The following is a 26,603-nucleotide window of genomic DNA, read 5'->3' as shown; positions in this document are numbered from 1 at the left end:
ATAAAGATTATACTATAATTTAATATAATTATTAGAATTTCTTAAATAATTACTTTTTATTTAACTACTTTTTTAATCTTAAAAATATATTAAACAAAAATTATAATAAAAAGATATAAAAATTAAAATTAAAAAAAAAAACCTTTTTATTAATTTTATTTTATCTAATTTTAATAAATAATTTATAAATAACCTTTTTAATAATTTAAATATTAATTAATTAATTAATTAATCTATTCTATTATCCTCTATTTTAATACTAATATAGGGCTAAACTAGAGTTATAATAACAGTATAATATACAGGATTTTTAGAGTATTATAATTAATTAATCTACTTATATATATATATATATATTCGCAATGTCTTATTAGGGTAATATTATTAAAAGTCTTATATATTATTACCTCTTCTGTAAAATTAAAAAAGCTTATTATATATATATAAATAAATACCTGAATAAAAAATTAAATAATTAAAAATAAAATAATTAAGTTAATTATATTTTTAAGTCTTATCCTTAATTATTATTTAAAGCTATTATAGTCTTAGATCCTCTGCTATTTTTTATATTAAAGCTTTTTATTTTTTTTTATCTTATAATATTTTTTTATTTTATATTATTTTTTAATATTTATTATATCTTATTTTTTTACTTAATTATTTCCTAGTATTTTCTTTATTTAGTCCTCCTTTATAATTTTTAAGTAAGTTATCTCTTATAAGTAAAATAAGCACCTTATAGCTAAAAAAGATTAGGCAATTTTAAAAATATACTAAAAATTAATTAAAATATTTTTTATTTATTATAAATAAATAATATAATTAGGGCCCTAAAGCCTGCATTAAAGATTTATATATTTTTTATATTATAAAATATAGGTAATAATCTTATTTACTTATCTACACAGGTAAAGAAAGTTTTTTACTTTTTAAATTATTATAAGAAAGTAATTAAGTTTAATTTTACTTATATATATTTAAAATAGCGTGCTTAACTATAAAACAAAGAAACTTTTATATTATTATAATATTTTAAATTATATATTAAATTTAGAAAGATATTTATTATAAATATTTATTATAAATTATATATTATTAATTATTCTTTTATTTTTTTATATATTTTTTAATTTATACTCTAGCAGCAGAATAAAAATTTTAACTTAATATATTAATTAGTTAGGCTGTTAGGAACCTGAAAAGGGCTTTATCTTATTAATTAATAATTTATTTAGTTATATTATTTAATACTTTATTACCAGAAATATTAAAATATATAAGAATTTAATAAAATATTATTTTTTTAAATCCTTTATATATATTTTAGTATTTAGTAAATAATTTAAATATTTTCTATATTAAATACTCTCTTAAGCTAAACCCTAAAAAAATTAGATTATATAAAATCTTTTAATTATTAATATAAACTTTTAAAAGTCTATACGAAAGAAGATAGTCCTAGACTAATTAAAAAGCTAAAATAATTTTAGCTAATTTTATTACAGGAATAGTATATTCCTATTTTAATTTTATATAAATTATAAATTAGATATTATAATTATATAAGATTATTATAATTTTTATTTTTTAAAAGTTCTTTAACACCTGCTTAATTCTTAAACTATTTATATAAAAACAGGTATACTATAAGAAAGTAATTATATAAATCTTATAATAAATAATTATAAAATTTTTATTTAACTTAATATAAACTAGTAGAGATTCCTATTATAAAACTATAAAATAAAGAATATATATTTTTAAAGTAAATATATTAATTTATATCTTTTTTAAAAGGATAGTGGCCGTATATTTTATAATAATAACAAATAAATAATTTAAATATTATATACGGTAAATAGCTAGCTATTTATATAAAGGAAAAAAAATAAAATAAGTAAAGGCTTATAGCTAGGTCTACTATAATTAAAAGTAGAAAGATAATAAATATAATTTTATATTAAAAATATTTATTTTAACTAGCTTGAACCCTTTAAAAATAACTTTTTTTTATTTAGTATTAAATCTTAATTAAGACTTTTAAATATTTATTAAAAGCTTATATCTAATTATAGATTTTAGAGAAATACTAAACTAAAATTATATAAATAATTATTAAGATTATATAAATAAGATATATATACTTTTACTTTTTAATACTTACTCCCTAATTAAACTTATTTAATATATTAATTACCTGTAAGGCCCTAAAAGTAGGACCTTTTATATATTTTATATATAACTTAAAAAAGAGGTTTTTATTTAATTATATCTTAAGTAAATATATAAAATAAAAAACCTATATTATCTAGCCCTTACCTAAATTAAGCAGAATAAAGTTAGCTAGTTTAAATAAAGGTTCTTGCGGTCTCAGGATAAATATAAATAAGCAAAAAAAAGTAAAATAAATTAAAATAATTTTTTTAGTTAAGATCTCTTTTATTATTATTTAATTAAATATCTAGCGGTATCTTAGGCCTATATATACTATATTTAAGATAGTTTATTATAATAATATATTTTATAAAAGGCCCCTAGTTACTTATAGATTATAATCTTTTAAACTTTTTAAAGGATTATACTAAATAATAATAATAAATTACTTAAAATTTATTAAAAATAAAGATTAATATATAAATAATTAATTATAAGATATAAATAAGCTAAAACTTTTATTTAAAAATATAATAGTTTTAGGCCTCCAAGTCTTTTATTATAATAATAGTAGTATTATTAATATATCTAATATTTTACGTATGATAACTAATTATTATATCTATATTATAAAAGATATAAAAAATTAAAAATAAAAAAGATCTTTATAAAATCTTAATATTAATTTAGGCCTTAAAACTAGTATACTTAAATAAAATAAGTATAATATATTAGTTTAAAAAATTTAATTGAATTAATAATTCTTATTAAAATATTATATTTATATAAGTTATAAAATAATTAAAAATAAAATATATTATTAAAAATATCTAAAATATTAAAGTATAAAATTAATATTATCTTATTTTATTTTTATATAAAATAAATAATCTTTATAATTATATATAAAGTTATATTTATCTTATAATTATATTTACTCCTAAAGTAATTTAATAAAAATAATTTATATATTTTTATTAAATAATTTAATTATATAGCTATAATATTCTCTAAAGCTTTATTAATTATATTAAGTAAGGTAATTAAATAATAAACTTTTAATATACTATAATTAGGTTTCTTAAGCTTATAAAGTATAATTATATATAACTTTTAAAAATATACTAAATAATATTTTTTATTTAAAATAATAAAATATATATTTATATTTTTTTATCTTCTTTAGCTATCCAGACTAATTACTATAATTTATTTATATTATTATTAATTTTCTTTATTTATTTATAAAAATTAATTATATAAATACACTTTATAATCTTTTTATTAGCGCGTATAACTTAGGCATAAGTAGTTTAAAATCTTGAAATATTTTTTATTTCTGCTTAATCTATTATTTAATCTATTTTTATAATTAGTAAATTTATTTTTAAATATTACAGATCTCTAGGATAAAACTAGGCTTTAAGTATTCTAAAATATATAGTTATAGAATAAATTATTTAATCTTTTATTAGATTATGCTAATAATCTAATTAATTATTTTATTTTGTAGGAATTACGAGGTAAGACGCTGTATTTGTCTTGAATAAAACGTTCAATTTCTGATGATCAAGATAATAATAAAGGGAAGATCTAGATACATGAGAGGACCCCATTTTATATCTCACGATCTTGCTGGGGGTTTCTATTTAATTTAAGAGATCTCCGGTAAATTGCTACAGATAACCTTATCTTAGCAGGAATATTCTAGTATACCTATTTAGGATACTGGGAGTTCCCACACACCTCCTTAAGATAATAGTTATCTTGAAGCTAAAATATTTTATTTAAATATTCTTATTTAGCTATAATCATTTAACACCTATTAATTTAGCATGCTTTTTAAATTTAACACGCGGGAGTACCTTTATTAATATATTCGCGATTATTCTGTTTATAGTCAAGTGTTAAAGTTTAATATCGCCGCGCTGAATTATCTCGCAAATCTAATAGGTTTAAATATTAATATATTTGTTTCGGGCATGCATCTAGGCGTTTTTTACAAGTTTTAAAGCAGGTTCTAAGTTAATATAAATAATTATTAGCCTTATATCGCCAAAACCAATTAATTTAAATATTTAAATAATTTAAATTACTTCCCTGCCTGTTATACTGACTATAGTATATTTAGCTTTATAAGTAAATAAGCTTATTATAATCTGTAGTTTCGAGGTCTAGAAAATAAGTCCGCCAGTTAATATAAAAATAAAGCTAGTAGTAGATTTTAATTTAGTTATATTAATTTTATTACCTGTAAAAATAATAATACTATTAAATAATATTTTTATTAAAGAATCTATAAAATTAATAAAATTATTATTATTAGTTTTATAAGTATTAAAATTTATATTAATATTAAAAATTACTTTAGTAAATAAATACTCGATATATTATTAATATAAATACAATTAATTAGACTTATTTAAAAAACTAGTTTATTAAATAAAATACTTATCCTACTATAATATATATTATATTAATAATATAATAGAATATAATTTTCTTTTTTAGGGGTCTATAAAGTTATTAATTTAAAAAATAATATTAACTTAGTAACTTAAAATTAAGTTAAAGATACCTGAAATAATATTAAAATAATAATATTAAAAAATAATAATTAGCTGGTCTATAGTATTATTTATTTTTAAAAAAATAAATAATATATTAATTAAATAATCCTTATAATTAATTAAAGTATTTTTACTTATTTTAAAATTGTAATCCTTATCTGCTTTAAACAAAGACTTCATAATAATTTATACTACAGTAATAATTCATAACTAGATAATTTAATATATAGTTATATATATAAGATAGTTAATAACCTATTTTTTATATATTTAGTAAGTAAATATAAAAATAAAGTTTTTATAAGTTTATATAGTATTTTTCTACTTATTAAAATCTAAAATAATATTTTTAAGTATAATTATATTAATTTTAAGCAAGATTTTAGCTTAAATATCAAGAATTATATAAATATATATATTAATCTAAGTAAATACAGGGCTATTTTTAATATAAAAAAAATAAACTAAAAATTTAGTTATAATAATTATTTTATAATAAAAACCAATTCTAGTAATTATGATTACAGGCTAATTTTTATAAAAAATAATATTTAATATAAATTTAATAAATAAAATATTTATAATTATATATGAATAATTAATATTAAAAAAATTTTCTGATAGGTTAGTAGTCTAATTTAAGTTAATTTTAATAATAATTATATGTTAAATTCGGACTGGAGCTATAAGGTCTATTAAAGTAGTATTATTATATTTAATAAAGAAAATAATTATATTATTAATTATATTAAAATTATAAAATATAGTAGGCAAAATATTAAAATTAAATATTTTACTAAATAAGATATAATTAATTAGATACTTGTGAAATTTATTATTAAAGAAAAAAATTTTATTATAATTATAATATATAATAATAGGTTCCTGATTATAATTATTATTTACTAAATAAGTATTATTATAATTATTAAAATTATTAAAACTATTATTATTAAGATTATTATTTTAAATCGTGTATATTTTAGATAATATGTCTAGAGAGTAATCAGGAAGAAAATTATTCAAAAACTTATTAAATAAAGGATTATTAATATTAAATATATTACTGATATTCTCAGCCTCATATATATAATTATATAATAAATAAGGGTTTCAATTTTATAATTACTGTTAATTATTTTAATTATTATAATTAATATTTTAATATTTATAATAATAATTTTACTAATTATAATTTATATTAAATAATTTATTATTAATTACTAGCTAGGGTTTCTGGGGCAGAGCTAGAACTTATTAGGTTTAGGCTTAATTACGCCCGGCCTAATAATCTTATTAATTTTATTAGGCTTAATTATTTTATTAGTTTTAATCTTATTAAGGATAATTACCTAATTTCTATTAGTAATTTCTATATATATTAGGACTGTATAAAACTATTTAATTACTAATTTTATTACTAGCTGTAATTTTAGGTCTTTAATAATAATTAGATCTTTTAATTATTTTAAGAATTATTAGTATAATAATCTTATTTAACTATAAAATTTTACTAAACAAAATATTATTTTTATAATTTCTAAAAAAAATTAATATAGGATATATTAAAGTACAATTAACAAATATTATACTAAAAAAATAGGTTTAATATATTCTAGATTATAATAAACTAATTAAAAAGGTTTAAGAGATTAATATTACAGGTATATTAAAAAACTTTTTTAATAAATATATAAGATATTTTACTCTTGGTAATATTTATAAATATATAATATAAAGTTTAATGCTTGAGCTGAGCTTTTCAAAAGTTTATTTTAAAATAATAATATAAGGATATGAGCTAGTTATTATAAATAAATTAAATATATAGTTAATCTTTCTTAATTTTAGATAATTTAGAGATAAACTAGATAAAAACTGTATTTTATATATATAATTATATATTTATTTTAATAATAGCTTTACCTTTATAGGTTAAGATATTAATAATTTAATTATAAAAAATGTTTATATTATTATAAATAATTATAGTATAAGAAAATTAAAGGAGCCTGTTATTTTAAAGATCTAGTTAAAATAAGTTAATTTTATTTATTCTTTAATAAATATTCTATTTATTACTATTATCCCCGCGGTTTTTTTTATTACTTTAATTACTCTTATCTCCTTTATTATTTTTAAATATAGAGTAGTTTTTTAAGAAGATTAATTTATTATATTACTTAGTAAATAAGTAATAAAATTTTATAAAATTATTTTATATAATATTATATTTAGCTTATATAATTTTCTATCCCTAATGAATTTATATAAATATATTTTTTATTTTTATTAATTTAGTAGTTAAACCAGAAATTTAAAATATAATAGACAATATAATAGGCTCTGGTATAATATTATATATAAAATTAAATATTTATTAACTAAACTTATATTTAATATTAAAAATTAATAATTCTTTTATAAAAAAAATAATTATATTAGGGTTAATAAGATTAAGATTAAAAGCTAATATAAATATAAAATTCTATAATACTAAATTTAAATTTAATAAACTAAATAAATAATATCTGGTAATATTAAGATATTTATTAATATTTTTTATTTTTATTTTATATATTAGCTTAACAGTGGCTAGCAAGATAACTATATTAAAACTTTTAGAAACTATAAGGGTCTTAAATTTATTATTTTTATTATAATTATTTTTTTTATTCTAATTATAACTTCTCTTCTCAGTATAGGAAGTAATATATAATAAATAACTAATTATATTAATAAGGTCTAATAATAAAATTATAAATATAATTTATAATATAAATATAGCAAGAGGTCTTTTTGGAGATAATTAATTAATAAGATGATTATTTTATTAGTCCTAAAATACTTAATTAATGAATAAAAATATTAAAATCTTAATAAATTCTTTAATAATATACTTTATAAAAAAATAATTAATATTTTAATTAAAAAGATATATAAATTAGTATTCTAACAAACATAAAAAGGTTATAATAATAAATTAAGTATACTGGATAATATAAATATTAATATTATTAATAAAATAAAATAATAAAATATAATAATATATATTAATTTAATAAGCAAGCTCAGCGAGCTGTTTTAATATTAGAAATGATAAAACTAAATAAAAAAGACTGAATAGAAAAAACTAAAAAAACTAAAAATAATGAATAATAATATAGTATACCTGAGCTAATTAAAAAACAAGTCTTTAAATATTATAAACTCCAGGTTGATTGATTGATTAATTAATTAATTCCATTATCCTCCATTTCGGCACCAGTACAGGGCCACGCTAGAGTTACAGTGGTAGTATAGCATATAGAATCCTTAGAGTATTACTATACTAGTTGTCTACCTTATATATATATATATATATATATCTGCGTGGTTAACTATATTAATAATATCGTTAGGGATCCCATGTACTACTAGTATTACCGCGAAGTTAAGAATACCTAATATATATATATATATATATAGGCGGTTGCAGAACAGGGAATTATATAGTTAAAAATAAAATAATTAAGTTAACTATATTCCTAGATTTTATTTTTAGCTATTATCTAAAACTATTATAATCCTAGGCCTTTTTATTATCTCCTGCGTTAGGATCTTTTTTACTTTGTATTATTTTTCTATTTTTTCTATTTCTTAATTCTCCGCCTAAGTAGCTTCCAGCATCTCTTTTATTTAGCCCTTCTTTATAATCTATAGGCAGGCTATCCCCTATAAGTAGGGGAGGCGCCCCGTAGCTAAAAAAAACCAGGTAGTTTTAAAGACATGCTAGGGATCAGTCAGGGCGTCTTTTACTTATTATAGGTAAATAATATAATTAGGGCCCTAGAGCCTGCGCCAGAGGTTTATATATTTCTTATATTATAAAATATAGGTAATAGTTTTATCTGCTTTTTTATATAGGTAGAGGGGGTCCTCTGCCTTGTTAATTATAATAAAAAAATAATTAAGCCTAATCTTATTTATATACGCTTGAAATAGTATGCTCGCCTATAAAATAGAGAGGCCTTTATATTTTTATAATATTTTAAATTTTATGTCTAGCTTAGAAAGGTATTATCATAGATATTTATTATAAATTATATATTACTAGTTATTCCTTTACTCTTTTTTAATATATTCTTTAACCTATACTCTAGCTATAAAACAAAAATACTTTATATTAAATAGGCGCGTAACTAAAAATCCCGGGAGTATTTTATGCTGTTATTTAATAGTTTATTTAACCGTCTTATCTATTATTTTATTATTAGGGATATTAAGATACACAGGAATTTAATAAAATATTATTTTTTTAAATTTCCTGTACATGCTATAATATTTAATAAATAATTTAATAATTTTTTATACTAGATATTACCATAAGTTAAGTTCCAGGAAGATTAAATTATATAAAACTTTTTAATTATTAGTATAGATCTTTAAGAATCTAAATAAAAGGGGGTAATTTTAAGTTAATTAAAAAACTAGAATAATCCCGGCTAGTTTTATTACAGGGATAATATATTCCTGCTTTAATCTTATATAAGCTATAAATCAGATACTGTAATTATATAAAATTATTATAATCTTTATTTTTTAAAGACCTTTTAGCACTTACTTAATTCCTGAGCTATTTATATAAAGATAGATATATTATAAAAAAATAATTATAAGATTTTTACTTAATTTAATATAGATTAATAAGGGTTCCTATTATAAGGCTATAAAATAAAAAATATATATTTTTAAAATAAATATATTAATTTATACCTTCTCTAAAAAAATAATAATTATATATTCTATAATAATAATAAGCAGGTAATTCGGGTGCTGCACGCGGTAAGCAGCTAATTATTTATATAAAAATAAGAAAATAAAATAAATAAAGGCTTATAACTAGATCTATTAAAATTAAAAGTATAAAAATAAAAAATATAATTTTATATTAAAAATATTTACCTTAATTAGTTTAAAGCCGCCAGATATAATTTTATTTATCTAGTATTAAACTTTAGTTAAGATTTTTAAATATTTATTAAAGGCTTATATCCGGCTATAGATTCTAGAGAGATACTAAATTAAAATTATATAAATAAAATAAATATACTTGTGTTTTTTAGTAATTATCCCATAATTAAATTTATTTAATATATTAATCACCTGTAGGGCCCTAAAGATATAGTCCTTTATATATTTTATATATAACTTAAAAGAAAGATTCTTATTTAGCTATAATCTAAATAGGTATATAAAGTAAGAGGCCTATATTATCTAGTTTTTATCTAGATTGAGTAAAATAAGATTAGCTAGTTTAAATAAGGATTCTTGTGGCTATCTTTAGATAAAAAAAGTAAATAAATAAAAAAAATAAAATAAATAAGAATAATTATTTTAATTCTAATCTCTTTTATTATTATTTAATTAAATATTTAATAATATCCTAGGCCTGCGTGTATTATGCTTAAGACAGCTTACTATAATAGTATATTTTATAAAAAATCTTTAATTATTTATAGATTTTAATTTTTTATATTTTTTAAAAGGTTATATTAGGTAGTAATAATAGACTACCTGAAATTTATTAAAGGTGAAAACTAATATATAAATAATTAATTATAAGATATAGGTAAGCTAAAATTTTTATTTAAGAATATAATAGTTTTAAGCCTTTAAGTCTCCTATTATAATAATAATAATATTATTAATATATTTAATATTCTGTGTATAGTAGCTAAAAATTATGTCTGTGTTATAAAAAATATAAAAGATTAGAAATAAAACAATTCTTATAAGATCCTAATATTAACTTAGGTCCTAGGATTAGTATACTCGGGTAGAATAAATATAATATATTAGTTTAAGAGAAAAGACTTAATCTAGTTAATAATCTTTATTAGGATATTGTGTTTATATAAATTATAAAGTAATTAAAGATAAGATATATTATTAAAAACCTTTGAGATATTAAAATAAAAAATTAATATTATTTTATTTTATTTTTATATAAAATAAATAATTTTTATAATTATATATAGAGTTATATTTATACTATGGCCGTGCTTATCCCCGAAGTAGTTAAGGGAGAGTAATATATATATTTTTGTTAAATAATTAAGTTATATGGCTAGGATATTTTTTAAAATTTTATTTATTATATTAAGTAAAATAATTAAATAATAAATTTTTAATATATTATAATTAGGCTTCCTAGGTTTATAAAGCATAATTATATATAATTTTTAAAAATATATTAAATAATAATCCTGTTTTAAATATTACTTAAAAAGAATTATTAATAATAAAATAAACTAAGTATAATATTTTTTTAAGGCTTAGAAAATTTAATTTAAGATTTTATCTAGCCCTGGGGCTTTATTAAGAATAAACTAGTTAATTATTATCTGTATTTCTTATTTAAAGATAAAAGATATATAAATAAATAATAAATATATATATTTTTATAGATTAAACAAGTCCGTGGGGGATAAAATAAAAAGAAATATTTTAATAAGTATTTTTATCTTAGCCTCCGGGATATAATAGATAGTATTACTTATCTAAAGTGGTAGAGTATATATTTATATTTTTTTTACTTTTTTTGGCTACTTAGACTAATTATTATAATTTATTTATATTATTATTAATCTTCTCTATCTACTTGTGATAATTAATTATATAAATATATTTTATTATTTTTTTATTAGTGTGTATAGTCTGGGCGCGGGCGGTCTGGAGGTCTTTAGGTATTATTTATTTTTATTTAATCTATTATTTAATCTGTTTCTGCAGGTGGCGGGCCTGTTTTTAAATATTATAGGCCTTTGGGGTAAAGCTAAGCTTTAAATATTCTAAAATATATAACTACAGGATAGATTATTTAATCTTTTATTAAATCACGCTAATAATCTAGCTAATTATTTTATTTAGTTAGCTAGATATTATAAGATAGCCCGGGGGGAGGTAGAGGTCCGGGGAGAGACAGAGGTTTAAATAAGATAAAAAAAGAATAATAGTAGTCTGGGTTAGTTATATAAGGTCTGTGGCTGTCTAGTTATACTTTGGCCGGGGGGTCTTTTTTATAAGGTAGGTATTAAAAATAATTAATATTAAAAGGTGGTTTGAATCTCCTGTAAGTATAGTATTTATTTTTATATTAATTAATTATTTTTTTAGGCCTTATATATAAAAACAGAGATTAATTATAGTATTAATATAAATTAATTTAATTATTTTAGGATTATCTTTATCCTTATATACACAGATTAGGCAGGTAATAAGGCTTTTTAAGATAAAGATTATTAGGGAAACTATTTTAAGTAATTTTTTAAATTTACTAATTTTTGTATAATTATCCCTGGGACAGGGGTAAGTAGGCCTGGATTATTACTAGTTATAAAGATTAAAGTTTTTTATAATTATATAATATTTAGTTCTTATTTTAATAAAGCTAGTAGCGGATAAAATATATTAGAGATTATAAATCTTAATATTATTTAAACTAGGGTTATTATAGATATTATATATAAAAATAATATAATCACCGGCGAATATATATATTAATATAATATACTAAACCAGGTAAAATAACTATTAATAAAAGATTTTATAAATAAAAAAATATATTTTTAGTACTTCCGGGGGCTTTATTAGTAAAAAAATAAGATTATACCAGGGCTTAATTTTAGATAGGTAATATATAATTATAAATTAGGCATCTTTTTTATAAACCTAAGACTCCTATATTATAATAATATTATATATCTTAATATATAAATTATAGAGTGTGACTGCTATCACCTTATTAAGGTTTTTTATTATATTATATTATAAAATCTATAATATTTTATCTATGCTTATATTTTTAATATTACTTATCTTTAATAAGCAGTTATAATTTTATTATAATTAATTAAGGCCCTATAGAGGTTTTCTAATTTTTAAAGTTAATATTAAAAATAAAAATAATTTTTAAGAGTAATTTAATATAAGCTTTAATATATTACTTTACTAGAATATTTTCTTAATTAAGTAAGAAATAATTATTTTATTTTCTTTTTATTATAAGTCCCAGTCCCGTAGTAAGGGGAAGCTATAGTATTTTTTAAATTTAATAAAGCTATATAATAGTTTTTTAGGGGTAGCTCCTCCGCGGATATAAGAATAATAATATTTATAATATTTATATTTTACTTAGCCCTAAATTAAATATATATATATTACTTTATATTATTCTGCGAAGGTTTTAGCCTAGGCTAAAAAGATATTTCTTAATATCTTCTTTTTAATAGAGTAAAAGGGGGTTTTATCTTTAGTAAAGAGGTACGGATATTAAGAGAGCTAGGATTTTACTTATTATAAAGGCTTAGTTTAAATTAATTTATAGTATTTCTTTTTATAAAATAAGATCTTAGTAACTAAAACTAATATTAGTATTAGTATATAGTCCCGCGCCCTGTATAAGTCTAGTTAGAAATAATCTACCCACGCAGATATTAAAGGTGATGTAGGTTGCTAGAGCTGTTTAAGTATAGTTATAAGATATATTATTAGAGGCTTATAAAAAATATTAATTAATCTTTAATTTGATTATTATATTAATATTAATATTACTGCTTTTATTTTTGCCTAAAGAGTTTATTTAATTTAGCTAGAGTTTTTTACTAGCTAAATATTATATTTAGGTCTTTTTAACTAATCTGCTAGTCTAAGTATTAAGATAAGATAAAAGTTTTATTTATTTTAACTAGGTTTTTTTACTAGTTAAATATTATATTTAAGTTTTTTTAGCTAATCCGCTGGCTCAGGTTTTAGGGCGGGGCTGGGGTTTTATTTATACTTACTAAGGTTATTTATTATAGGTTATATATTATGTTTAGGCTTTTTTAGCTAATTTATTAGTTTAAAATCTTAGATATAGATAGATTACTAAGCAGAGTAATTATTTAGGATATTTAATATAAAAATAGCCCGGAGCGGGCTTTATATAAGGGAGAAGGTTCCTAGGAAGGCATTATATTAGCCAGGTCTTGTATTAAATTAATTAGTATTATTTAGCTTACTCTCTAGCCTACTTTCTAGCTTACTCTCTAGCTTATTCTCTAGCTTATTTTTTAGTTTATTATTAGAGTTTATAAATAAGACAGGTAACTTAGTTATATAAAGGATTAAGATACTTAAGATAGAAAAAAGAGCTAAATAAAAAGTAAATAAAATAGAAAATAATCTAGCGAGATAAGCCTACTAATTCTTATTTTATTAATATATAGCCTCCTGTTTGGCCTTCCGGTACGCTATAAAGTTATTAAATCTACTTATTTTATTTATAATTATTTTTATAGAGAGTTATAAAGCTATAGTTAAATAAAAAATATTTTAAAAAATATTATATTAGGCTACTTACTTTTTTATCTGTTATATTTTAAGTTAAACTAAAATAGGTCGTTCTGGGCGTCCTGGAGGATTTTAAATTTTATTAAGTAATTATTAATAACTCTAATCTTATATAATATTTACTTAAATACTATTTATAAGAATATATAAATTTTTTATAAATTTTTAAATTTTATTTTTATCTTATTTAAGGCTCAGAGGGCGTTATAAATATTATTTATTAAATATTAAATAAATTTATATTACTAGTTATTATTTACTGTAGTTTTTTCTGTTTTATCTATTATATTATTTATAGGGGTTTAACCTTTATAATCTGGATAGTTACTTAGTACTAGTAATTTTTTATAATTAATATAAACTTTTCTAAGGCTATCAGAGGGTTAGATACTAAGGAAATCTGTAATTTTAAAATTAATTATTATAATATAATAATAATTAGGGCAGATGCATGTATTGGTATCAGTATAAGAAATATTAATACTAATATAGAGTATTCTTATATAAGTAGAAAGATAGTTAGCTTTAGAGCAGGGATAAAAATAAAAATAAAACTAAAAATAAAAATAGAAGTAAAAATAAAAATAGAAATAATTTTAAGTAAGAATTAAAATAAAATAATTAATATAGATAAGATTATTCTGACTAATAAATTATCTTAGTTAAATATATCTATAGCTAGAAAATCCGGTAATGCAGATAGTTATAATAATAATTTATTAAGGGTATAATATATTCCTTATTTTATTTTAAGCCTTATTTATTTTAGTAGCCCCTAAGCCGTGCCACGCGGTATAAAACCTGTATAGGCCTATAAATTATCTAATTAAAATAAGCTAATAAGGGTCAGAAGCAGTTAAGGCGCCTAAATTTATAATAAAGTAAAAATATAATCTTAGACTATATTTTTAGTAAGTAATTAATATTATAATATAGCTATTAATAATATTTAAGCTATTCTAATAATTTTAATTATTATTTTATTTTGTTAGGCCTTTTATACCAGCTAATTAATTTTTTTTATTTTAGGGATTTTTATTTTTTACTAATTACCCTAGCTGGGCTCAAGATATTTAGTAAAAATAGATATATAAATAAAGATAAAAGCAGGAATAGATATTAGTACTAATAGTTTAAATAATTTAATAATTATTTTTATTATTAGAGGGTTAGCTTTAGCCTGTAGGCTTAATAATAAAAGAACTAATATATAATTATTTAATATTTTAATAACTATCCTAGCAGGGCCGGGTATACTAGAAGGCTCTAATAATAAGTCTTTAATTAGTAAGATTAGATCTAATATTAATAAAGAAAATAATTAAATATTAAAGAGCCTTATAGGCTCTGTAATAAATATAAGTATAAATACTAGTATTAAGGGCAAGTAATTATTATAAATAAGTATACTAGCTAGGCTTGGGTCTTTAATAATTTCTATAATAAATATAAATACTAGTAAATAATCTCTAGAAGGCCCTGGTTAAAATAAGTAGTTTTAAAATATAAAATTAGATTTAATAAAAAAAATAGTTAATCTTTAAGGGCCTTAATAAACCCCGCGGTAAATACTTTAATTAGTAAGATTAGATCTGGTAATAATAAGTAAGATAGCTAAGTATCTAGGGCTTTTATAGGCTCCACGGAAGAACTTAGTAGTAAAAATAAATAATTATTAAAAATAAGCTTTTTAATTTAGTTTAGATCTTTAATAATTTTAATAGTCTTTATAATAAAAATAGATTCCTTAAAAATTATTATAATAATTAATTAGTTAATTTACTTATACTAGTCTCCGCCTGCCTCTTATGTTTATAATTATTTAGATATAGGAAAAACCCGGGACTTTATTTTTTATATTTTTTTTAATTTTTTCTTATATTTTTGTTTCTTAAGATAATTATTATATATAATAGTATATAGTTTTTAGTAATTTAAGTAATAATGTTGTTCCTATAAATATTTAATAGTATAATTTTTTAAGAGGTATACCCTAGCATAGTATAGGTAGTAAATAAAGACGAGATAAAAATACTAGATATATTTAAATTAGTAATATCGCAGATACTAGATTAGGTAGTAAATTAGGTTATATAACTTTATATTAAGAGACTAGTTCCGCAGATATAAGTAATTTTTTAGTATTATATTTATATTCTGTAAGTTAGTAAAAGTAATTAGTAATAAGAATATTTTTTTATTTATAAGTATAGGAGATCTCCCGTACTAGCCTATATATAAAATATATACTTTTAATAGTAGTTATTTCTGATTAATATTTAAAATTATCTTAGCTATATCTTTTTAGGCTTATATATATACCTGTGTTTTATTTTTTTTTACTAGGTATTATTCTTAACATAGGAAAAGTAGATTAAAAATTAAGCTATAATAATTATCTTATAATAAGAACTGATTTTAATAATTATAATTATAGGCTAATCTTTATGAAGGATAATATTAGATATAGATTTAATAAATAAAGTATCTATGATTATACATAAACAGCTAGTATTAAAACAAATTTCTAATAAATTAGTAATCTGATTTAAACTAACTTTAATAATAATTATATATTAAATTTAGATTAAAGCTATAGGTTCTGTCAAGATAATATTATTATACTTAATAGAGGAAATAACTATATTAAAATTATTAAGTAAGCTTAGTAATATATTAAGATTAAATACTTTATTAAGCAGGATATAATTGACTAAGTACTTATAAAGCTTATTATTAGAAAAGAATATTTTATTATAATTATAGTAAGTAATAATAAGCTCCTAATTATAATCATAATCTTGATTATTAACTAAATAAGTATTATTATAGTTATTATAATTATAATTACTAAAATTATTAAAATTATTATTTGTAGGAGTGTTATCTTAAACTGTGTAAGCATCAGGTAATATATTTAAAAGATAATTATAAGAAAAATTATCAGAAGACTCCTTAAATAAAAGATTATTAATATTAAGTATATTACCCATATCCTTAGCCTTATATACACGGCTATATAGCAGGCGAGGGTTTCAATTCTATAACTACTGTTAATTATCTTAATTATTATAATTAGTATCTTAATATTTATAATAATAATTTTATTAACTATAATTTGTATTAAATAGCTTATTATTAATTATTAACTATGGTTTCTAGGATGGAACTTAAACTTACTAGGAATTTTAGCCTTGACTATACCCGGCTTAATCATTTTATTAATTTTACTAGATTTAATTATTCTACAGGCTTTGACCTTACTAAAAGCGATTATTTAATTATTATTAATCATATCTATATATATTAGGACTGTATAAAGTTATCTAATTATTCACAAACTGCAGGTAGCAAAATTAATATAATATTAGCTAATATTAATATTTAGGGCGATTCTAATAATTAGCCCTATTTAGTTATTAATTCAGCTACTAATTATAATTTTACATCTTTAATAATATTTATGTTTTTTAATTATTTTAGGAATTATTAATATAATAATCTTACTTCGCTATAAGATTTTATTAAAAGAAATACTACTCCTATAATTTCTAAAAGAAATTAGTATAGGATATATTAAGGTATGATTAATAAATATTATACTAAAGAAATAGATCTAATATATTTTAAATTATAATAAGCTAATTAAAAGGGTCTAAAAGATTAGTATTATAAGTATATTAAAAAACTTTTTTAATAAATATATAAGGTGTTTTATTCTTAATAATATTTATAAATATATAATATAAAGCTTGAAGCTTGAGCTGAGCTTTTAAAAAGTTTATTTTAAAATAATAATATAAAAATATAAGCCAGCTATTATAAATTATTTAAATATATAATTAATCTTTTTTAATTTCGGATAGCTTAGAGATAAACTAAATAAAAACTATACCCTATATATATAATTATATATTTATTTTAATAATTATTTTACTTTTATAAGCCAAGATATTAATAATTTAATTATGGAAAATATTTATATTATTATAAATAATTATATTATAAGAAGGTTAAAGGAGCCTATTATTTTAAAGGTCTGGCTAGAATAGACTAATTTTATCTACTTTTTAATAATTATTTCATTTATTATTATTATCCCCGCAGTTTTCTTTTTTACTTTAATTACTTTTATCTCTTTTATTATCTTTAAATATAAGATAGCTTTCCAGGAAGATTAATTTATTATATTATTTAGTAAATAAATAGTAAAACTCTGTAAGATTACTTTATATAATATTATATTTAGCTTGTATAATTTTCTATCCCTAAAAAATTTATATAAATATATTTTTTATCTCTGCTAATTTAGTAGTTAAACCAGAAATCTAAAATATAATAAGCAGAATAATAGGCTCTAGCGTAATATTATATATAAAATTAAATATTTATTAATTAAACTTATACTTAATATCAGAAATTAATAATTCTTTTATAAAAAGAATAATTATATTAGAGTTAATAGGGTCAGGATTAGGAGCTAATACAGATATAAAATCTTATAATACTAGATCTGAACTAGATAAGCTAAACAAACAATATCTAATAATATTAAAATATTTACTAATATTTCTTATTTTTACTTTACATACCATACCAGCCTAATAATAGCAGGCAAAATTATAGTATTAAAATTTTTAAAAACTATAAAAATCTTTAGCTTATTAGTATTAGTTTTATTATAATTATTTTTCTTCTAATTATAACTTTTTTTTTATAACTGTTCTTTTTGGTATGGGATACAACATATAATAAATAATTAATTATATTAATAAAGTCTAATAATAAAGTTATAAATATAATTTTTAATATTAATATTACTAGAGGTCTCTCTAGAGATAGTTTATTAATAAAATACTTATCTTATTAGTCTTAAAATATTTAATTAATAAATAAGAATATTAAGTTTTTAATAAATTCTTTAATAGTATACTTTATAAAAAAAATAATTAATATTCTAATTAAAAAAATATATAAATTAATATTCTGGCAGAGATAAAGAGATTATAATAATAAATTAAATATGCTAGATAATATATATATTAATGTTGTTAATAAAACAAGATAACAAGATATAATAATATATATTAATTTAATAGGCGAGCTTAATAAGCTATCTTAATATTTAAGTAAATTATATTTATTATCTTATATATAGCTCTCTAGGAGATTAATAAATATTAATTCTTTAAAATTAATATAAAAAAAATAATAATTATATTTAAATAATAGAGGTGCCAGAGGAATTATATAGTAATAATAATAAAAATCTTAAATAATATAGATTTTATTAAAATCATAGCTAGTATATTAATAAAATCTTTTTACTACTAGGTGTGCTTTAAAGTATCTATTATATTTAATTTTAAATACCTAATAGAAAAATAAAAGTTTTATTTTTTTTTAATTAATTATCCTAAATATTTTATTTTTAAAATATTATTTTATTTTTAAGTATATAGCTTTTTTTTACTTTTTTATATTTTAGTAAAAGATTACTTCTTAGTAAAATTATAGCTTAAATTTGTTGTTATTTAGACCAGGCAGATAATAATTAAATAAAAAAACAGGTCTAAAAATAAGAGTTTTAATATTATTAAATATTCGGTTAATTATTTTAGGATACAAATTAGTAATAAAAGATTTTAATAAATATTAAGTAAGATTAGGATCTTAATTATAGAATTTAGTAATATTAGATTATAAAGATTTAATTAAGTATTATAAAGATTTTTTAATATAAGAAAAGTAATAAATAAGAAGATTAGAGTTAATCTTTCTTATATAATATTTTAAAGTAGATAGATTATTATTATTAGATTAATAAGATTTATAATTATTATTTTAGATATTAAAAATATTTTTAGCTATATTAAAAAAATTAATAATCTTAAAATTAAATACAGGAATTAGAGGCAGAATTTTAGTATAGTTATATTTTATTATCTAAAAGAGAATAGGAGTTAAATTATTTAAAATAAATAAATTAAAGCAGAATAGTAAGGATAACCCCTTAATTATAATATTTAAATTATTATATATATAAATGAACTTAGTAGGGGCAAAGATCTGTTTTAAATTATTTAAGAAGATAAGATTAAAATTATAGGTAAAATTAATAATATTTATATTAGGGATCTTCTAAAATTATATATTCTAATAAAAAATAATTTATTTTTTTTTAATATTATAGATTTTATAAAGACTCTTATTATATTTAATAAAATAATCTTTTTTTATATAAATATTAAACTTATCGCGTTATTTCTTTAGAATGAGATACTAGTATATATAATTAAGTATTTTTTAATAAGAAGTATTAGGAAGTTTGCTGTATAATACTTTATAAGAAGATATATTAATTATATTATAATAAAAATAATTTTAAATATATATAATTATAATAATAAGATCCTCTTATAAGAGCTTAAGGAGATAATTTTTAATTATTATAAAAATAAATAATTTAATAAGATGTCTGTTCTTGATTTTTGTGATAAAATTTAAATATAAAAAATAAATAAGAGAAAAATCTTAGATCTAGTCTTAATTTTAAAGATATTAGATAAAAGATTTATATTTTCTAGTATTATTCCTGTGAATTTTTTTATTTTAATATTAAATTAAGTATTAAGAAACTTTTTAAATATAATAAATTTATTAAGTAATTTAAAGTAATTTTTTAGAATAAAGATTTAGTAAAATTATATAAATTTATTTATAAAAATTATAAAGTATTATTTTTTATAATAGTCTTATGTAAAGATAGGGTTATAAATATTAAAATAAATAATATTATTAGGAGAGGAGGAGATTCTTTTAGAGTACTATTAAAAAGATAAATAAATATTTTTTATTTAAATATAAGGACTATATTTTTTTAAAGATCTTTTCTTAAGTTTAACTTTCTGGAGATAATAAATAAACAAATAGATTTTTTTAAAATATATATTATTTAATAGTAAGTAATTTTTATCAGAATAGGAGAGATATTTACTAAATTTACTAATAAAATAATAGTAGTTAAAAAAAGATCTAATTTTATAATAATATAGAAATAGTAGTATTTGTTTATCTAGTTAGTATATATTTTTATCTTATTTTAAATAATAAATTTAATAATTTTATTAGTATAAGGATTTATAGAAATACTAAGATTAGCGAGTTAAGAAATTAAGATAAGATTATAAGTAAGTAAAAATATAAATTAAACATAAAGAATTATAATATTATTAAAATAAGTAATAGATCCTGGCTTAGCGAGGTTAATTAATAGATTACTATAGTTTTTTATATAAAATATATAATTAATAGTAGTAGTAACAGGATTCCTGCAGATAATAAAGTTTTTTAAAGAATTATAATTAAAAATTATTATATTAAAAGTGCCTAAATTAATTATAAAAAATATAAAATTATATGGTATATTAGAATTAAAGTAAGTGAGTAATAAGATGCGGAGATTAATATAATTTATAAATATTAAATTTATATTAATTAGGAGATTTTTATTTAAATTATTATTTAAATTATTATTTAAATTATTAGAGGAATTATTGGTGGATTATTAGTTTAAATTAAATAAAATAAAATTAGTAGAAAAATTATTTTTTTTTATTTTAATCTTTGTTTAATGTATTTTTGGGATTAAAAAAGTAATTAAATAAAAAACAATTATTAAAAAAATTATAATAGTTATATTAAATTATAATATAGTCTTTATTATCCCCCTTAGACTGCTGATTTGATTAATTATTATTTATAAAAGATAAGAAGTTATTTTTATTATAACTACAGCTTTTATAATTATATTTATAATCTCTCTGGTTTTAAGAACCTAATTTATTTTTATTAGAGTTTTTTTTATTATTTTTTGAAATATTAATAATAATTATTTAGTTAATAAATATATATACACGCTTTTATAATATTTTAAAGTTAAAAAAATTAATATAAATTATTGTTATATTAATTTTTAAAGATTTATATTTTAGCTTAATTTAAATAAGTAATATATAAAAGGCAGGGATTTTAGCGAATATTCTTAAAAATAATATATATTTTTATTATAGTTTAATCGTTTTAATAAACCGGAGTTCAGCTAGAATATCGCGAAATTTTTATATAAATATTTTATATTTAGTTAATTTAACATATTTTATGTTAAGTAATTAAGTATAAAAATAATAATATTTTTAATTTAATTATTAAAGATAGAGTTGTTCTAGAGTCTCCTAGATCTTATAAATATTATTTTATTTTTTTATATAGCTGTTAGGACCGATATTAAGGATAAAGAGAAGAAGAAATAAAATTAAGAATAATTTTTAATTAAATAAAGATAATTCCTGCTTTTAGTAAGTAAGAAGAGTAATATTTTAATTATTAATTTTTCTTTTTATATATTTACTTATGCGTTAGTAATAGTGTCAGTATTAATATCTAATCTTTTAATAAAAACTGTAACTAGTATGTTATTATTAGTTTAATAAGTGTTAGGGTATTATAATTAAGATATAATGTCTTATAAAATGGCCTAGTAAAAGTTATTTTTTAAATATAGAATAATTTTAAGAGCTCAAGACTATTATTTATAATTAGTTTTATTTTTTAACTTAGGTATAGCCTTATAGATATTAATATCTAATTAAAAAGAAGTGGATTCTGCTATAGTGTTTTTAAATAAATAAAAGGTTATATAAATAAGATATGGGATAATGGGACTAAAGAAATACTATAAGATAGATTTATTTAATAATAAATATTATTTTTTAATAAGGCGGACCCTGGATATAATTTTTTAATAAAGTTAATAAATAAAATTAATTTTAATAATTAAAATAAGGTTTTAATTAAGCAAAATAATTAAGACCTGGGCTTATAACCTGTAAGTATACTAGTAATAAAATATATATATTCTTATTTATAAGGACAAGATGTCTCTAGTTATAAAGAAGCCACTGTGGGCGGCACTAAGCTACATTAGGCAATAGAAGTGAGGGAGGAGCGCTGAGTACGATCAACAGTTAAGACCACAGCCGCAGAACATAAGAACAGTGCAACAACAGGTAAATAATATAATTAGAGCCCTAAAGCTTATACCGGAGGTCTGTATATCTTTTATACCGCAGGATATAAGTAATAGTCTTATTTACTTATCTATATAAATAAAAGGGGTTTTTTATCTTCTAGATTATTATAAAAAAGTAATTAAGTCTAATTTTACTTATACGCGCCTGGAATAGCGCGCTTGCCTATAGGGCAAAAAGGTTTTTATATTATTATAATATTTTAAATTATGTATTAAATTTAGGAAAATATTACTATAAATATTTGTTATAAATTATATATTATTATTAGTTCTTTTATTTTTTTAATATATTCTTTAATTTATACTCCGGTGGCAGAGCGGAGGTACTAGGTATTACTATTTAATAAATATAGCGCCGGTAGTCCGGGAGATGCTTAATTTTATTATCTAATAATTTTTTTAATTATATTATTTATTATTTTATTATTAAAAATATTAAAATATATAAAGATTTAATAAAATATTATCTCCCTAAATCCTTTATATATATTATAGTATTTAATAAATAACTTAATAATCTCCTGTATTAAGTACTGCCCTAAGCTAAATCCTAGAAAGATTAAGTTATATAAGGCTCTCTAATTATTAATATAAAATTTTAAAGATTTATATAAAAAAGATAATCCCGGACTAATTAAAAGGCTAGAATAATTTTAGCTAGTTTTATTATGAGAATAGTGGCCTCCTGCTTTATTTTTATATAAGTTATAAACTAGATATTATAATTATATAAGATTATTATAGTCTTTATCTCCCGGAGGCCCCTAGGCACCTGCTTAATCTTTAAGTTATTTATATAAAAATAGGTATATTATAGAAAAATAATTATATAAATTTTATAATAAATAATTATAAGATTTTTAGATATCTTAATATAAACTAGGGGGGGTTTTATTATAGAATAACTAGGTAAAAAATATATATTTTTAAAGTAAATATATTTATATTTTCTTTAATATTATAGTAATATACTCCGTTATAGTAGCCAGCAGCTAATTTAGATATTATATATTGTAAATAGCTAGTTATTTATATAAAAATAAAAAAATAATATAAATAAGGGTTTATAGCTAAGTTTATTATAACTAAAGATATAAAAATAATAAATATAATTTTATATTAAAAATATCTGCTTTAATTAGCTTAAATCCTTTAAAGATAATTTTATTTACTTATTATTAAATTTTAGTTAGGACTTTTAAATATTTATTAAAAGCTTATATCTAGTTATAGGCTCTAGAGAGGTACTAAACTAAAATTATATAAATAATAATTAAGACTATATAAGTAAGATAAATATACTTATATTCTTTAATAATTATTTTTTAATTAAACTTATCTAGTATATTAATTACTTATAGGGCTCTAGAGGCGCGGCTTTTTATATATTCTATATATAGTTTAAAGAAAAGACTCTTATCTAACTATATTTTAAATAGGCGCGCGGAACAGGAGATTTATATTATCTAGCCTTTATTAAAGTCTAGTAAAGTAGGATTAGCTAATTTAAATAAAAGCTTTTATAATTGTTTCTAAATAAAAAAAGTAAACAAGCAGGAGGAACAAGACAAATAAAAATAATTATTTTAATTAAGGTTTCTTTTACTATTATTTAACTAGATATTTAGTAGTATTCTTGGCCTGCATATATTATATTTAAAATAATTTATTATAATAATATATTCTGCGGAGGTTTTCTAGTTACTTATAAATTTTAATCTCTTATATTTTTTAGAGAATTATACTAAATAATCATAATAGATTATTTAAAATTTGTCAGGGGCAAAAATTAATATGTAAATAATTAATTACAGGATATAGAAAACTATTTTATATCTAAAATTAATAAGAAAGAGAAGGGTAATTAAGGCAATAAAAGAGACCGCAGGAATAATAATAATAAATAGAATAATTATTAAAAAGTAGATAAAGTTAGTCTATTCTAACTAAATCTTTAAGATAATAAACTCTTTTAATTTTTTTATAATAAAATTATTTATAATAATATAAATATTTTTTATAATTACATTATTAATATCTTAACTTATAAGGGTAAAACTATTATTAAAGTAAATATATAATTATATATATAAGATGCAGCCCTTACCTAGTTTATCTTTAAATTATTTAAAATCAAGAAAGATCAGCTATATATCTAACCTATTTATAATACCTAACTTATATTCTTATATTATTATTTTAAAGCAAATCCTCTAGAAGCTTAGCTCAAGCTTCAAGCTTTATATTATATATTTACTAATATTATTAAGGATAAGATATCTTATATATTTATTAAGGAAATTTTTTATTATACTTATAATATTAATCTCTTAGACTTTTTTAATTAATTAATTATAATCTAAAATATATTAAACCTATCCCTTTAATATAATATTTATTAACTATATTTTAATATATCTTATATAAACAGGAATTACAAGAGCAATATTTTCTCTAATAAAACTTTACTACTAAGCAGGATTATCACACTAGTAATTCCTAGAATACCTAAAATAATCAAAAGATTTAAATACTTTTAAAGACCTAGAACTGGCAGAATTAGTAATTAAATAAGGCTAACTATTAGAATTACCCTAGATACTAATATTAGCTAATATTATACTAATTTTGCTACCTATAATTCACAAATAATCAAATAGCTTTATACAGTCCTAATAGTCCTAATATATACAGATATTATTAATAATAGTTAAATAATCACCCTTAATAAATCTAGTAATATAATTAAACATAACAAAATTAATAAGATTATTAAACTAGGTATAATTAAGGCTAAAATTCCTAGCAAATTTAAACTCTATCCTAGAAGATCCAGCTAGTAATTAATAATAAACTATTTAATATAAATTATAAGTAATAAAATCATTACTATAAACATTAAAATACTAATTATAATAATTAATATTAATTATAGAATCAGAACCCTTACCTGCTATATAGCTATATATATAAAAATAAGGACATAAGTAATAAACTTAATAAATCTATATTTAATAAGCTTTTTAATAGTTTTTCTCCTAATTACTCTCTAGACATATTACCTAATACTTATATAATTTAAAATAATATTCCCGCAAATAATAGTTTTAATGATTTTAATAATTATAATTATAATAATTATAATAATACTTATCTAATTAATAATCAAAATCATGATTATAATTAGGAACCTATTACTACTTATTATAATTATAATAAAATATTCCTCTTTAATAACAAGCTTTTTAAGTATTTAATTAATTATATTCTATTTAATAAAGTATTTAATCTTAATATATTATTAAACTTAATAATTCTAATATAGTTACTTCTTTTATTAAATATAATATAAATATTTTAATAGACCCTATAGCTCCAGTTTAATTTTAATAATTGATTGATTGATTGAT

The sequence above is a fragment of the Aspergillus steynii genome (assembly GCF_002849105.1).
Source record: "Aspergillus steynii IBT 23096 chromosome Unknown P170scaffold_7, whole genome shotgun sequence".
Lineage (NCBI taxonomy): Eukaryota > Fungi > Ascomycota > Eurotiomycetes > Eurotiales > Aspergillaceae > Aspergillus > Aspergillus steynii.
This window is presented reverse-complemented; position numbering follows the sequence as displayed.